Genomic DNA, 12,535 nt, shown 5'->3' with positions numbered 1-12,535 from the left:
CCTATTTATCGACAAAAGGAAATGGCTATTTTAAGCCACAGACTTGGGGCAGTGTGGCAGAGCAAGCTTAAGCTTAGGGAAAGGGCATGGGAGAAGGTAGAATCAGTCTTCAGCCTTGGCTCTTGTGGGTCAGGGTGCTGTCCTTGGGCAGGTTAGGCCGAGTCTACTTCTCCAGGGATCATGCAGTGCACTTTTGAGAGTCCCAGCAAGTCCCCCAACCTGACTCGGAGCTAGCACACTATCAAGAAGCAAAGTATTCCTTCTGCAGAGGCACAGGAGCCCTCTCAGTTATCTTCTTTTCCATGGCTAACTCAAATCTCCTTGGAGAGGTAGGTAGGGCTTTTAACTGTGGTGTCTGAAAACTTTCTTTGGAACACTGGCTGCATGGCAAAAGCGCCAGGAAAAAGAAGTACAACCCCAACGACAGGTAGAAAGGAGAAAGGTGAAAGCTTCACGGCAGGTCACATCCTTATGGCAGGAGCCTGAATGGCTGATGGTGGCAGCAGAGGTGCTGGCGGCAGTATCACTCTGGCTTGGAGCCTACAGAGTGAGCTAGCCATGAGATCTGAGGAGCAACCTTTGGCAAATAAGCACCATGGGGAAGTCTGGCACAGGAACAGGTGGGGGAAGGGGCTCAATAAGCTTGCAGTTACAGAGCTCCTTTGCCTTTTGGAAAAGTCACAAATTCTATTTCACACCAAGAAAAAGTAAGGTTTGTTTAATAAACACTAGCCAGCAGATACGTGTTAGAGCAGAGGAGAAAAAAATCTCTGCCTACTGACAAGAGACCCTCACCCACACTGGTAAGTGAACTAACCGAGGATGCGACTCTGGAACTAGCCCCTGCGCTGTGTTCATTCTCCGCCCTCTAGGGTCCTCTGTGTCTCCTCAGACAGGGCTCTGAGTTCTACAAGGCATTTCTTTGCAAATGGACCTCAGTTTCTTGCTTGAATCCATACATCTGTCAAATAATGCTTTACCTCTCTGCTTTTCACACCAAAAGAGTCAAGAGAAATATACAGAATAAAATTATTGTCTTGTCAAAACCAAAGGAAATCTGCCCACCTACCTAAGTCTTAGAATCTGGTCTCTGAGAAATTGTTTCTTGGTTTGTTCTCAAGGCCAGAAGACGATGATAATAAAAACTTGCTAACATTTATTAAGTGCTTACTCAGAGCCAGAAACTGTTAATGCGATCTTGTTGAATCCCTTGAATGATCCCATAAAACACATTATCTCCACTTTACAGATGAGGAAACATGCTCAGAGTCAAGGTCACTCAGATGGTGAAAGGCAGAGCCAGATTCACATGTGAGGCTGTAAATAAGGGACCTCCTACCGAATTCATCAACTCCTGCTCTGTATTAAGGACAAGTAATCTGCTCTCAGAAACCAATCCAGGAAAGAGAAGAACTCTGCAGGCAGGGAGGTCAGGGGACTATCACTCTGCCAAGCTCTACCATACAGGACATTAGTCAGGATGGTATCCTTCTGCCTAGAGGCAGTTTATCACATTATTTAAGAACATGAACTCTGGGTCAGATTCCATAAATTTGAATCTTGCCTCCACCTCATGACCTTCAACAAGGACCTTATTAACTTCCATGTGCTTCAGTTTCCTCGTTTGTAAAGTAAGGATAACAGTACGTATTTCATAAGATGGTTTTGAAGATTCAGTAAATTAATACATGTAAAGAGCTAACCATGGAATATAGTGAGGGCTTGATAAGTGTATTTTGACTCCTAAGTGCTAAAAAAGGACCAGCATCAGCAGGTGAGACTAGACCAGTCAAAAAGCCACTCACTTCACCTCATTCACTTGTCAGGTAATATTTCACAGCCCATTTCGATCTACTAAAAGACTAAGTTTTCATAGGAAATGGTCACCACACATTAGAACCTGTATCTTTACAAAAGCACTTAGTGTTAGTTGGCAATTCCTGGGTCAGATCTTAGTGTCTCGGCTAAATCTTGCTGGCCTTTTATTATCAGTATCAAGTGCAATATTTGGTACAGAAAATAAACTTAATAAGCGTTTTATGGAAGGAACGAAAGACTAAATGGATCCAACTATCCCTGGGAGACTGGAGTGCTTAGCACACAGTGGCTCTGGAGGGAGGTACTGCTGTCATAGTGTGCATCTGTACACCCTGTCCACAAAACGTGTGGGTTGCTATTTGAAGAGTAAACAGTGCCAAAGGAATAAGGCACTACTGCAAATATAGTTATTTGCAAATTTTGATTTCACCACTTGGAGGTGTCAGTAGACTCAGGAATTTCTAAGGCAAGGAGTCTTTATACTTCTCGGGTAACAAATATGCTACCCCAGGAACCATGGATGATTTTCATCCAGGGTAGGAAACTCCTGCCAGGAGTGCTCATTAGCATATCAACTTTGAGATGATGCCTTCCCTTTATGTATTACAAAGGCATTATTTCCAATTCCTCAGAGTCCCCTACAGCTATGATGACTCTTTCTTTTCAACCTGCACATGGCTAGACATAAGGCTGCCAAAGGAGACCATTGCTGAAGAATATGAAATAGTTTTAATATCATTGAAGAACAGTCAGTTGTTTTATTAAGAATAAACAGAAAGAGAAATCACTTGAATGAGAACCCTCAGGTTTATCTATGATTTGATTCCCCAGCTGCTATCACATATAGGCTGCCCAGATATCCCAAGCACAGGGGTGACATACACTATGTCCTTCCCTATGCTGGCCAGGCCCTTTCTTCAGATTTCATAGGGTAAAGATCTGCCAGTGTCTCCCAGGAGAAGCAAATTGCAGGGAGTTGGATAAGTAGATATTAATAAGTAAGAAATTAATAAGTATAGGTCATTAATAAATGATTTCATCATTCGTGGTTGTCCACTTTTAAATGTCTATTATCTACCACTTCTGCTCATTGGGATTTTTACTCATCATTTGAATTATTGGGTTATTAAGCTACTAAAGCAAAGGTACCATGAAGATCACAAGTCTGATTAACCAGGTCTGCCTCCTAAAGAGGCAACATGCATTTGAAGGTAAAACCAAAGACACCTCCTTTCTCAGGAGTGTTAGACTGGGCTTAAGTTAGATCAAAACCTGCTAAAATTTATCTCCCAAGCCTAAAGCCCTCACTGACAAAGTCACACATAGGTGCTCCTGAGTATATCCCAAGGAGTCTTAATGTAAAGCTGCAAAAAGCTAGAGATCACTGCATTCTTGAACAGTAAAGCAAGTCAAGACCTAATTCTCCACCTCAGGGACACTAGAGAGGAGCACACTCTGGGTCTGAGGGCTGCTGAACTCAACATCCACATTTTCATTTCCCTTTTCAGCTGCTGCTCCTGGAGATTTCATAACTTCATTTTGTGACTGTCAACCTGTGAAAAGGACTTGGGTCAGAGAATTACAACTCTACCACTTGGTCCAGCTGGCTCAAAACCAAACTTCAAGAATCCTTTCTTAAGGTTCTGGGGAGGTACAAGACCAGATGGGAAGGGAAGAACAATTATGGCCAGCAGCTAGGCATGTTCATTGACAATCTCCCAAAACAGGCATGGTCATAGTCACATTTTGTACTGAGAGCACGGTTGCTGTGTGACAGAACAGGTCATACCACTGAAGCATGGAGAGAGAAAGGATCAAAAAGCAGGGAGAAAGTATGTGAGCCTTGTGAATACAACTCACAGTGAAACATCAGCAATCCCTCCTCGTAGATTTGTGCTTCTTCCAAACACAGGATGGGAGAATCAGGTTACTGGTGGCTGAGAAGTGGTACTGTTTATCAGAGATAGTAATCTTTATTCATAAGGCAATTATAGTTTACAAAGACATTCTTCACAAATGTCACGTTGCTCAATCCTCATAAGTAGGGCATATTAAAACCTCATTTCCACATGGGAAAGTGTGGTGGGATACATGGTACAGCCTGCCCAAGATTACAGAGCTACTTAGCATTACATACAGGACCAAGAGTCACGCTTTCTTTTCACCATACTGCTTTTGTTTTACACATCCAGGGAGCCAGCCAACTCTAATAGCTGCCACACCAAAGAAGTGGCTTCTGATAAAAGATGCATAATGTGAAATCTAAAGAAATTTGCAGGCAATGGTCCTGTGGGATTTTTTAGAGAGACTGACATAGAAGCCCTGCTTACCGATAGAGCTGCCAATCCCCCCCCCCCCCCCCCCCCCCCCCCCCCCCCCCCGCCAAGTGGTCTTTGTGTTCTCAAAGCACAATTACTTTAAGGCACAGTGCCTCACACAAAGAGAGCTGGTAAGTAGCCGCTACCAGCAGTTTCAACAACCCAACAATCAAATGTATCTGCAGAAAGAATAAAGCGAGAGGAATCAAGTAAGAGGTTTAAAATGGATGTATATCATTCCTCTTAGTATAAAAGGGTAGTGTTTACAGAAATCTTTTGCAAAAGCAGCCAGGCTCATTCTTTCTGGTGCAAGGATATGCTATAGTTCAAACATTTTATAAAAATCAGTATTTCCAAAGGCCCAAACTAAAATGAGAGGAAAAGAGTAGAGAAAGGAAGGAGAAGAGTAGAGGAAGAAATCCTAAGGAAGCACACGGAATCTTCTGTGACAACTCTGTAGTAACTCTGTCCAGTGATCTCTATACCCTCTGTTAGATTGGCTTTTCTTCTCTTTGTTTTTTAGAGGTCCTGATGGGATCTCCACTTGGAAATAGAATCCCACTTCAGGGTCCAATTTAAAGTTGAGGGGCGGGATCCCTGGGTGGCGCAGTGGTTTGGCGCTTGCCTTTGGCCCAGGGCGCGATCCTGGAGACCCGGGATCGAATCCCACATCAGGCTCCCGGTGCATGGAGCCTGCTTCTTCCTCTGCCTATGTCTCTGCCTCTCTCTCTCTCTCTGTGACTATCATAAATAAATAAAAATTAAAAAAAATAAAATAAAATAAAGTTGAGGGGCAAGGGGACACTGCATTCTCAGCTGATACTTCATCTTGATATCTTTTCTGGTCTAGATAAAAGCACAAACATTTTTTTCTAAAATGTTCCTTAATATTTTTCACAGGGAGCCTGGGTGTCTCAGTTAGTTCAACATCTGCCTTTGACTCAGATCATGATCCCAGGCTCCTGGGATTGAGCCCCATGTTGGGCTCCCAGCTCAGTGAGGAGCCTGCTTTTCCCTCTCCCTCTGCTCCTCCCACTGCTTGTGCTCATTCTCTCTAATAAATAAGTAAAATATTTAAAAAATAATATTTTTCACTACCTGACCAGTTTATCTGTCGTTTCCTAAGAGGACATAACCAGCTTCTTGCTAAAACCTTATTTGTGCTCTCTGAAGCAATATGGCTGGTTTGTGTTTTACTCAGCCCAAGCCACGAGACTTGGAGCTGGCCAGAGTCAGGGTCTCAAGATGAACTCTGCTCCAGGAACACAATACACTCTAGACCAGGCTCTAACATAAGCAATTTGATTATTTCAAAGGTAGCTGGTGCTGAGAATATATTCCACCCCCTCCACCACCACTTCCTGCCAGTCTTTGGTGTATTTTAAAATAACATCTCAGTTCTTCCACAAAATGCCTCTTATTATGAGGGAAAAAACCCCAAAAAATAAAAAAACCTATAGTCTTGGAGGTTAATTTCATCAATTTAGCCCCAAGAAGACTTGTCTACCAGGGGATCCATAATGACTCTCCCATTCTGAGTCATTGGAGTCAAAACCAAAGAGGCAAAATATAAACAAACAAATGAGTAAGGAAAGAAGTAAATAATTAAAACTGCCAAAAGTCTTTTCTTTCCCTGTGAGAAGGTGAGGTTCTATCAGAGGTAAATGGAGCACTCAGTAAATTCCTTCACTACAAACATCTTACTGTAACAGGATTCCTCTGAAACAAATGATACAGTATATATTAACTAAACTGAATTTAAAGAATTAAGGGCACCTGGGTGGCTCAGTGGTTGAGTGTCTGTCTTTGGCTGGGGTTTGATCCCAGGGTCCTGAGATCAAGTCCTGATGGAGCCTGCTTCTCCCTTCCCCTATGTCTCTGCCTCTCTGTGTCTTTTTTTTCTTTCTGTGCCTTTCTTTCTTTCTTTCTTTCTTTCTTTCTTTCTCTCTCTCTCTCTCTTTCTTCTTTCTTTCTCTTTCATTCATTCATTCATAAATAATCTTTAAAAAATAAGAGTTAAAAAAGAATTACAAAATCCAGCTATTAATACTTAAAATGAATAAATGTGAACCACTAAAATGCAAATATTTTTGAAAGCTTTCAGTTTGCTTTAATTTTGTAATACTTTTTTTTTTTTTTTTTTTAAGATTTACTTGTTTGAGAGAGAGTCAGCATGAGCAGGAGGGGCAGAGAGAGAGAGAGAGAGAGATAGAGAACCTGAAGCAGATTCAGTGCTAAGTGTAGAGCCCAATATGGGGGTCGATTTCATGACATCAAACCTGAGCTGAAATCAAGAGTCAGTCACTTAACTGACTGCGCCACCCGGGCACCCCAATTTTGTACGTTTTAAAGCAGTATTTCATCCAATGTTGATAAGGACCTCAGTCAAGATTTCTCTGGTTAATCATTATTTCCAAACAGTTCTTAGTGGAAGTAGATAATATTTGAACACATTTTACTGGTAATCCTCAGAATTCCCTTTAGAATTCAGGTTTCTATAACCTCCATTTCATTTTTTCTCAGCTGATTTCAATCACATAGTAATGAAATCAAAGTACTCATAAAGTATATCAGATATAGAAACAAGATACAGCTTGTTCCTCACTAACAATTTTCTCAGTAAGCCCTAAAATAATTGTGAAGTATGCAGGGCAGAGGTTTTAGTGCCAGATAAAAGAAGGGCTCTCCACCTACTGCAGCCTTTAGTGCCATTTTCTTCCCACCCCACTGAATACTAGAACACTATTTAACACTCTTTCAAATTCTGAAATGGCTTTTTAAAAAAAGAATGTATTTACTTACTTGAGAAAAGAGAGAGAAAATGGGGGGGGGGTACCTCAGGGACAGAAACAAGCAGACTCTCCACTGAGCGCAGAGCCTTGATCCCACGACCCGGAAACCACGACCTGAGTCAAAACCAAGAAGTGGATGCTCAACTGACTGAGCATCCCAAGATGCCCCTTGAGTGACTATTGTTCTAGCTCCCCCGACTCATTTCTCTGGAAAAAGTGAACCCTAAATTCATCACATATGCATGTGAGATCTCTAATTGTCTAGGTCTCTAAATTAAGTCACTGTACAGGAAAAGGGGAGTTTCTAAAATCAATGTGGCAAATATAATGCTTTGTTTTTAAAAAAAATTTTTAAAGATTTTACTTATTCATGAAAGACAGAGAGAGAGAGAGAGAGAGAGAGAGAGGAAGGAACAGACACAGAGGAAGAAGCAGGCTCCATGCAAGGAGCCTGACGTGGGACTCGATCCCGGGTCTCCAGGATCACAGCCTGGGCTAAAGGTGGCGCTAAACCGCTGAGCCACCTGGGCTGCCCAAATGTAAAGCTTTCTTACTTTACTTTGTTTTTTGAGTAACGTAATCAAACCATTTCTCTCTCATTTGTTTTTCTTACAGAGCTAATGCTGGGATGTGGGAAGAACAGCCATCAGAAATTATGAGGCCTACAAGTCCTAAGCCACTGCACAGATCACACTGCTGAGCCCACCACAAAGGCGGCAGTGTTCCCCAGGTATCCCAAAGAACCAGCAGCTATTCTTGCAGTCTCACCATCGCAGAGATTATTTCTACCGGCTTTTTTTTTATTTTTTATTATTTTATTTTATTTTATTTTTTTTTAAATTTTATTTATTTATGATAGTCACACACAGAGAGAGAGAGAGGCAGAGACACAGGCAGAGGGAGAAGCAGGCTCCATGCACCGGGAGCCCGACGTGGGATTCGATCCCGGGTCTCCAGGATCGCGCCCTGGGCCAAAGACAGGCGCTTAACTGCTGCGCCACCCAGGGATCCCCCGGCTTTTTTAAAAAAATTTTTTATTTATTTATGATAGTCACACACAGAGAGAGAGAGGCAGAGACACACACAGGCAGAGGGAGAAGCAGGCTCCATGCACTGGGAGCCCGACGTGGGATTCGATCCCGGGTCTCCAGGATCGTGCCCCGAGCCAAAGGCAGGCACCAAACTGCTGCGCTACCCAGGGATCCCTCTACTGACTCTTTATTAGCTATCTCCTACCCAAGAACCCTAGCTCTCCTGAAAGTTGTCTCTATTAGCCTCTCTGGACTCAATGTCCTTGCTCAGACATTTCAACAAAACAAAACAAAACAAAACAAAACAAAACAACCTGTGGACATACTTTCTGCAGAAACAATGCCCTGGAATGACAAATATAACACAGTGCCACCAGCCTTCTGAACACACACTGTTCAACTGCCATTTCAGGGAGGTAACTACCCACCATTCTTTTTTTTTTCCTTTCTTTTATTTTAAAGATTTATTTATACATTTGAGAGAGACAGCACAAGCAGGAGGAGAGGGAGAAGCAGACTCCTCACTAAGCTGGGAGCCCCATGTGGGGACCCAGAACCCTGAGATTATGACCTGAGCAGAAGGCAGATGCTTAACCATCTGACCCACCCAGGTGCTCCCCATTCTTTTTTTCTTAGGCAAAAAGCTACAGACTCAGGGCACCTGGCTGGCTCAGTTGGAAGAGCATGGGAATCTTGTCCTGGGGATCATGATGTTGGGTTATAAACAATTTTTAAAAAAGCTACAGACCCAATGACATTCTGACAGTACCTACAGGACTAATAGAAGCTTTGAGTCAGAAAAGGTCCATTGGGACAAAAGGTAAGGTCCTAATCCTTTTGGGTCTCCTCATTCTCACACTGAAACAACAGAACTATCAAACTTCAGTCCTTTTTTAAAAAGATTTTATTTATTCATGAGAGACACAGAGAGAGGCAGAGACATAGGCAGAGGGAGAAGTAGGCTCCCCGAGGGGAGCCCGATGTGAGACTCAATCCAGGGACTCCAAGACCATGCCCTGAGTTGGAGGCAGACCCTCAAACACTGAGCCACCAGGTGTCCCTCAAACTTCAGTCCTAATAAAAACAAGAGGTGGCTTTTCACATTTAAGACATGTTCAAAAAAAAAAAAAAAAAGACATGTTCAAGTCAAATTAGTCCATATTGAGGAAGCAACATTTGTTGAGCTGTATCATGACTGCCATTGCAGAAGGTATGGATAGAGAATGAGGGAATGATCTCTGCACACAACAGAAATCTCAGGTAATCCAGGAATTTGAGAAGAGAAAGCCAAGAGATCTCTAACAATGTCCCAGCTAGAGTTGCTGCTAAGTGCTACAAAGGCACAGCCCACAGACATCAAGAAACTCTCCCTGATCAGACGTGTATGCCCTGAAAATCTAACCCAGACTTAACCCTTGGATACCTTTAAACACCCTCAGACCTAAGGCACATCATCCAGTGTATTAAAAGGCATTCTTTATATCTATTTAAAGGCTACTACCAAAATAACCAAGTGATCACATAATTGAAAATTTCTCTTCTTTATAAGAAAAATTGGGTTAAGAAATATCTCTAAAAAGGGCCAGTCTCAAAGCAGTGTTAGGAAGCATCTTGAGGTTTCTCTCTTTTTAAAAGATTTTATTTATTTATTAATTTATTGAGTGGCAGGGGGTGGTGGTGGCATGAGTAAGGTGAGGGGCATAGGGAGAGGGAGAAGCAGACTCCCCTCGGAGCAGGGAGCCCAACGCAGGGCTCAATCCCAGGACCCTGGGACCATGACCTGAGCCAAAGACAAGACACTCAACCAACTGAGCTACCCAGGTGCCTCTTTGGGTTTCCCTTATACACAATAGCCTGCACTTCTAGATTTTCTTTTTTAATTTTTATTATTATTTTTTAATTTATTTACTCATGAGAGAGAGAGAGAGAGAGAGGCAGAGACACAGGCAGAAGGAGAAGCAGGCTCCATGCAGGGAGCCCGATGTGGGACTCGATCCCAGGTCTCCAAGATCAGGCCCCGGGCCAAAAGCAGGCGCTAAACTGCTGAGCCACCCAGGCTGCCCCTAGATTTTCTAAGGTAGTTTCAACTTCGTGTTCTGGACTGTTGAAAGGCTATGTGTTAAGCAATGCAAACTGATCAGAGGTTCAAGAAGATGATTAACATTACATCACATAACTGGCTCCTCTCCAAAAGACTTACTGAAATTATTTCTTCTTGTAGGAAGATTTCTAGAGTTTTATATATTAAAAAACACCTTTACCTCTTCTCTACCACATCCTCATCCCCCAAAACCATTAGCCAGAATAGGATATGAATTCATTTTTTATTTTATTTTTTAAAGATTTTATTCATTTATTCATGAGAGACACAGAGACAGGCAGAGACACAGGCAGAGGGAGAAGCGGGCTCCTTCTGGGGGGCCCAATGTGGGACTTGATTCCAGGACCTTGGGATCATGACCTGAGCAGAAGGCAAATGCTCAACCATTGAGCCACCTAGGCACCCGACATTTTAATTTTTTTTAAGATTTATTTGAGAGAGAGAGAGAGAGAGTGCAAGCATGCACATGGGGGGAGAGGCAGAGAGAGAACCTCAAGTAGACCCCCACTGAGAGTGGAACCTGACACAGCACGCAATCTCAAGACTCTGAGATTATGACCTGAGCTGAAATCAAGAGTTGGATGCTCAATTGACTGAACCACCCAGGTGCCCCTAGAATATGTATTCTTAACAAAAACAAAAATATTTTCTCAGAGGTGATGGGGCATGGGGGGTGAACAAATCCTGATGATGCTCTTGTGGAGCTTCTTTTAAAGCATGAGGACAATAAGCAAGCATATTTTTAAACAAATATGAAACATGTATCTAGATCTGAAATTCTTATAGGGAAAGTATGAAATGGGAAGAGTTATTTAACACTGCTGGAAGTAAAGAAAGACAAAAGGAGAGTGAGAAAGTTTATGCTTAGAGGGGTCAAGCGTATAAGCGATTTACCAGGTATAAAGTGCACTGTGAGGAATGCATACAATGGACAAAGCTGGATGTGACCCAGAGAGGAGAAAATTAAAAACCACAGTTAAGAAAAGTGAAAAAGCCCAGAAATAAGTAAGATCAACATATACTATTCTTCTTGCTAAGAAAGGCCTAGCAGAAATGCTGCATTCTACTTCTGTCCTCTGTAATTTCTGTATGTTTATATGTAATAAGATGTAGAACATCTCATGTAGAAAAATTACATCCAAAGCTGCCCAGATAAATAAAACATGGTCTTTATCATACTGAAACTTCTCTAGCTTCTGCATCTATTAATCCTATATTCAAAAAAAATTTTTAAGATTTTTTTTTCTAGATTTATTTATTTATTTATGATAGAGAGAGAGAGAGAGAGAGAGAGAGGCAGAGACACAGGAGGAGGGAGAAGCAGGCTCCATGCACTGGGAGCCCGATGTGGGATTCGATCCCGGGTCTCCAGGATCGCGCCCTGGGCCAAAGGCAGGCGCCAAACCGCTGCGCCACCCAGGGATCCCCTATTTAACATTTCTTAATCCAATTAACAAGTATTTATTCAGCACATCATGTGTTGCCATCTATAGCTCTAAACCATTTGGAGACTGAAGGGGAAAAAAAGGGAAGAAAAGAAAATAAACAGCTCTGACCTCATGAATCTTTCAATCTAGAGATGTCTAATTATATCTGGTGGCATTTCCGTTATTGTACATAGATCTTTGCCAGTCATTACTGAGGTACTTTGTCTGGTTTAGCGATTTACTCCTTTATTCCATATTTCTCACGGCTCTAGTACTATCTTGAAAATATCTAAACAAATGCCTAGCAAGCACTCATCTCAAGCACTCAGAAGAGACACAAAGAGCATTTTCCTAGGCAAGGTGCCCAATCCAGTTCTGTGATCTTAAAGAGGTCCACTCAGCTTGGGAACTTGATAGGAATAAACACAAACATGTCTGAGCTGGCAACTCCTCCAGTTTGTAGGGAACCCAACATATCCTGTATTGTTGTGGATTAACATTATACAAGAATCAGGTCAAAGAAAAAAAAAAGACCTTTAACCTATTCCTTTAAAATAAATACCTCAGAACTAGACAACATGAGCATTATCAGATGCATGGGCAGAAATACTAAATGTGCTATTTAATAGTTGCAGGAGAATGTATAAGGAATGGAAAGAAGAAAATTAGCTAGCAATTCAAGTGTCAACTGCAAATCCTGATTATGCCCAAAACCCAAAAAACAAAGACAGATTTACATCCAGGGTAGCAACTACCTGGAGATACTCAGTTAAAAACCCTCCAAACAAACAAACACCCCACAGCCTAAAGAAGAATTCAAAATGGCAATATGAGTGTCCAAAACAGAACTGAAACCTGAACACTGGAACTGTGAGTAGTCCATGTAGGCCACTATACTACTCTAATATGGAACCTAATTAGCTATCCACTTGGAGAAAGCTCCTGAAACAAACCAAATCTTCAGCATTTCCACTCCTAGATATACACCCAAGAGGAATGAAAATATATACCCACAGAAAAATGTGTACATGAGCATTCGTAGCAGCAT

At 42.0% G+C, this 12,535-nt stretch overlaps 1 protein-coding gene across 5 annotated transcripts in view; it reads right to left on the bottom strand.

The window, feature by feature from the left end:
- RBM6 (RNA binding motif protein 6) overlaps positions 1–12,535 on the bottom strand; it is a 122,104-nt gene that overhangs the window by 25,566 nt on the left and 84,003 nt on the right. Inside the window, exon 1 of one of the 5 annotated variants that reach the window (XM_041761447.1) lies at positions 3,679–3,766. The exons of 3 other annotated variants lie outside the window; for them this stretch is intronic. The gene's annotated coding sequence lies outside the window, so the exon portion shown is untranslated. Of the gene's footprint in view, positions 1–817; positions 935–3,678; positions 3,767–12,535 lie in introns of those variants that run through there. One more of the 5 variants, XM_041761444.1, reaches the window with a different exon arrangement.

The sequence above is a fragment of the Vulpes lagopus genome, chromosome 7, assembly GCF_018345385.1.
Source record: "Vulpes lagopus strain Blue_001 chromosome 7, ASM1834538v1, whole genome shotgun sequence".
Classification (NCBI taxonomy): Eukaryota; Metazoa; Chordata; class Mammalia; order Carnivora; family Canidae; genus Vulpes; species Vulpes lagopus.
The sequence above is the reverse complement of the archived record's forward strand: the minus strand, read 5'-3'. Positions and strand labels throughout refer to the sequence as shown.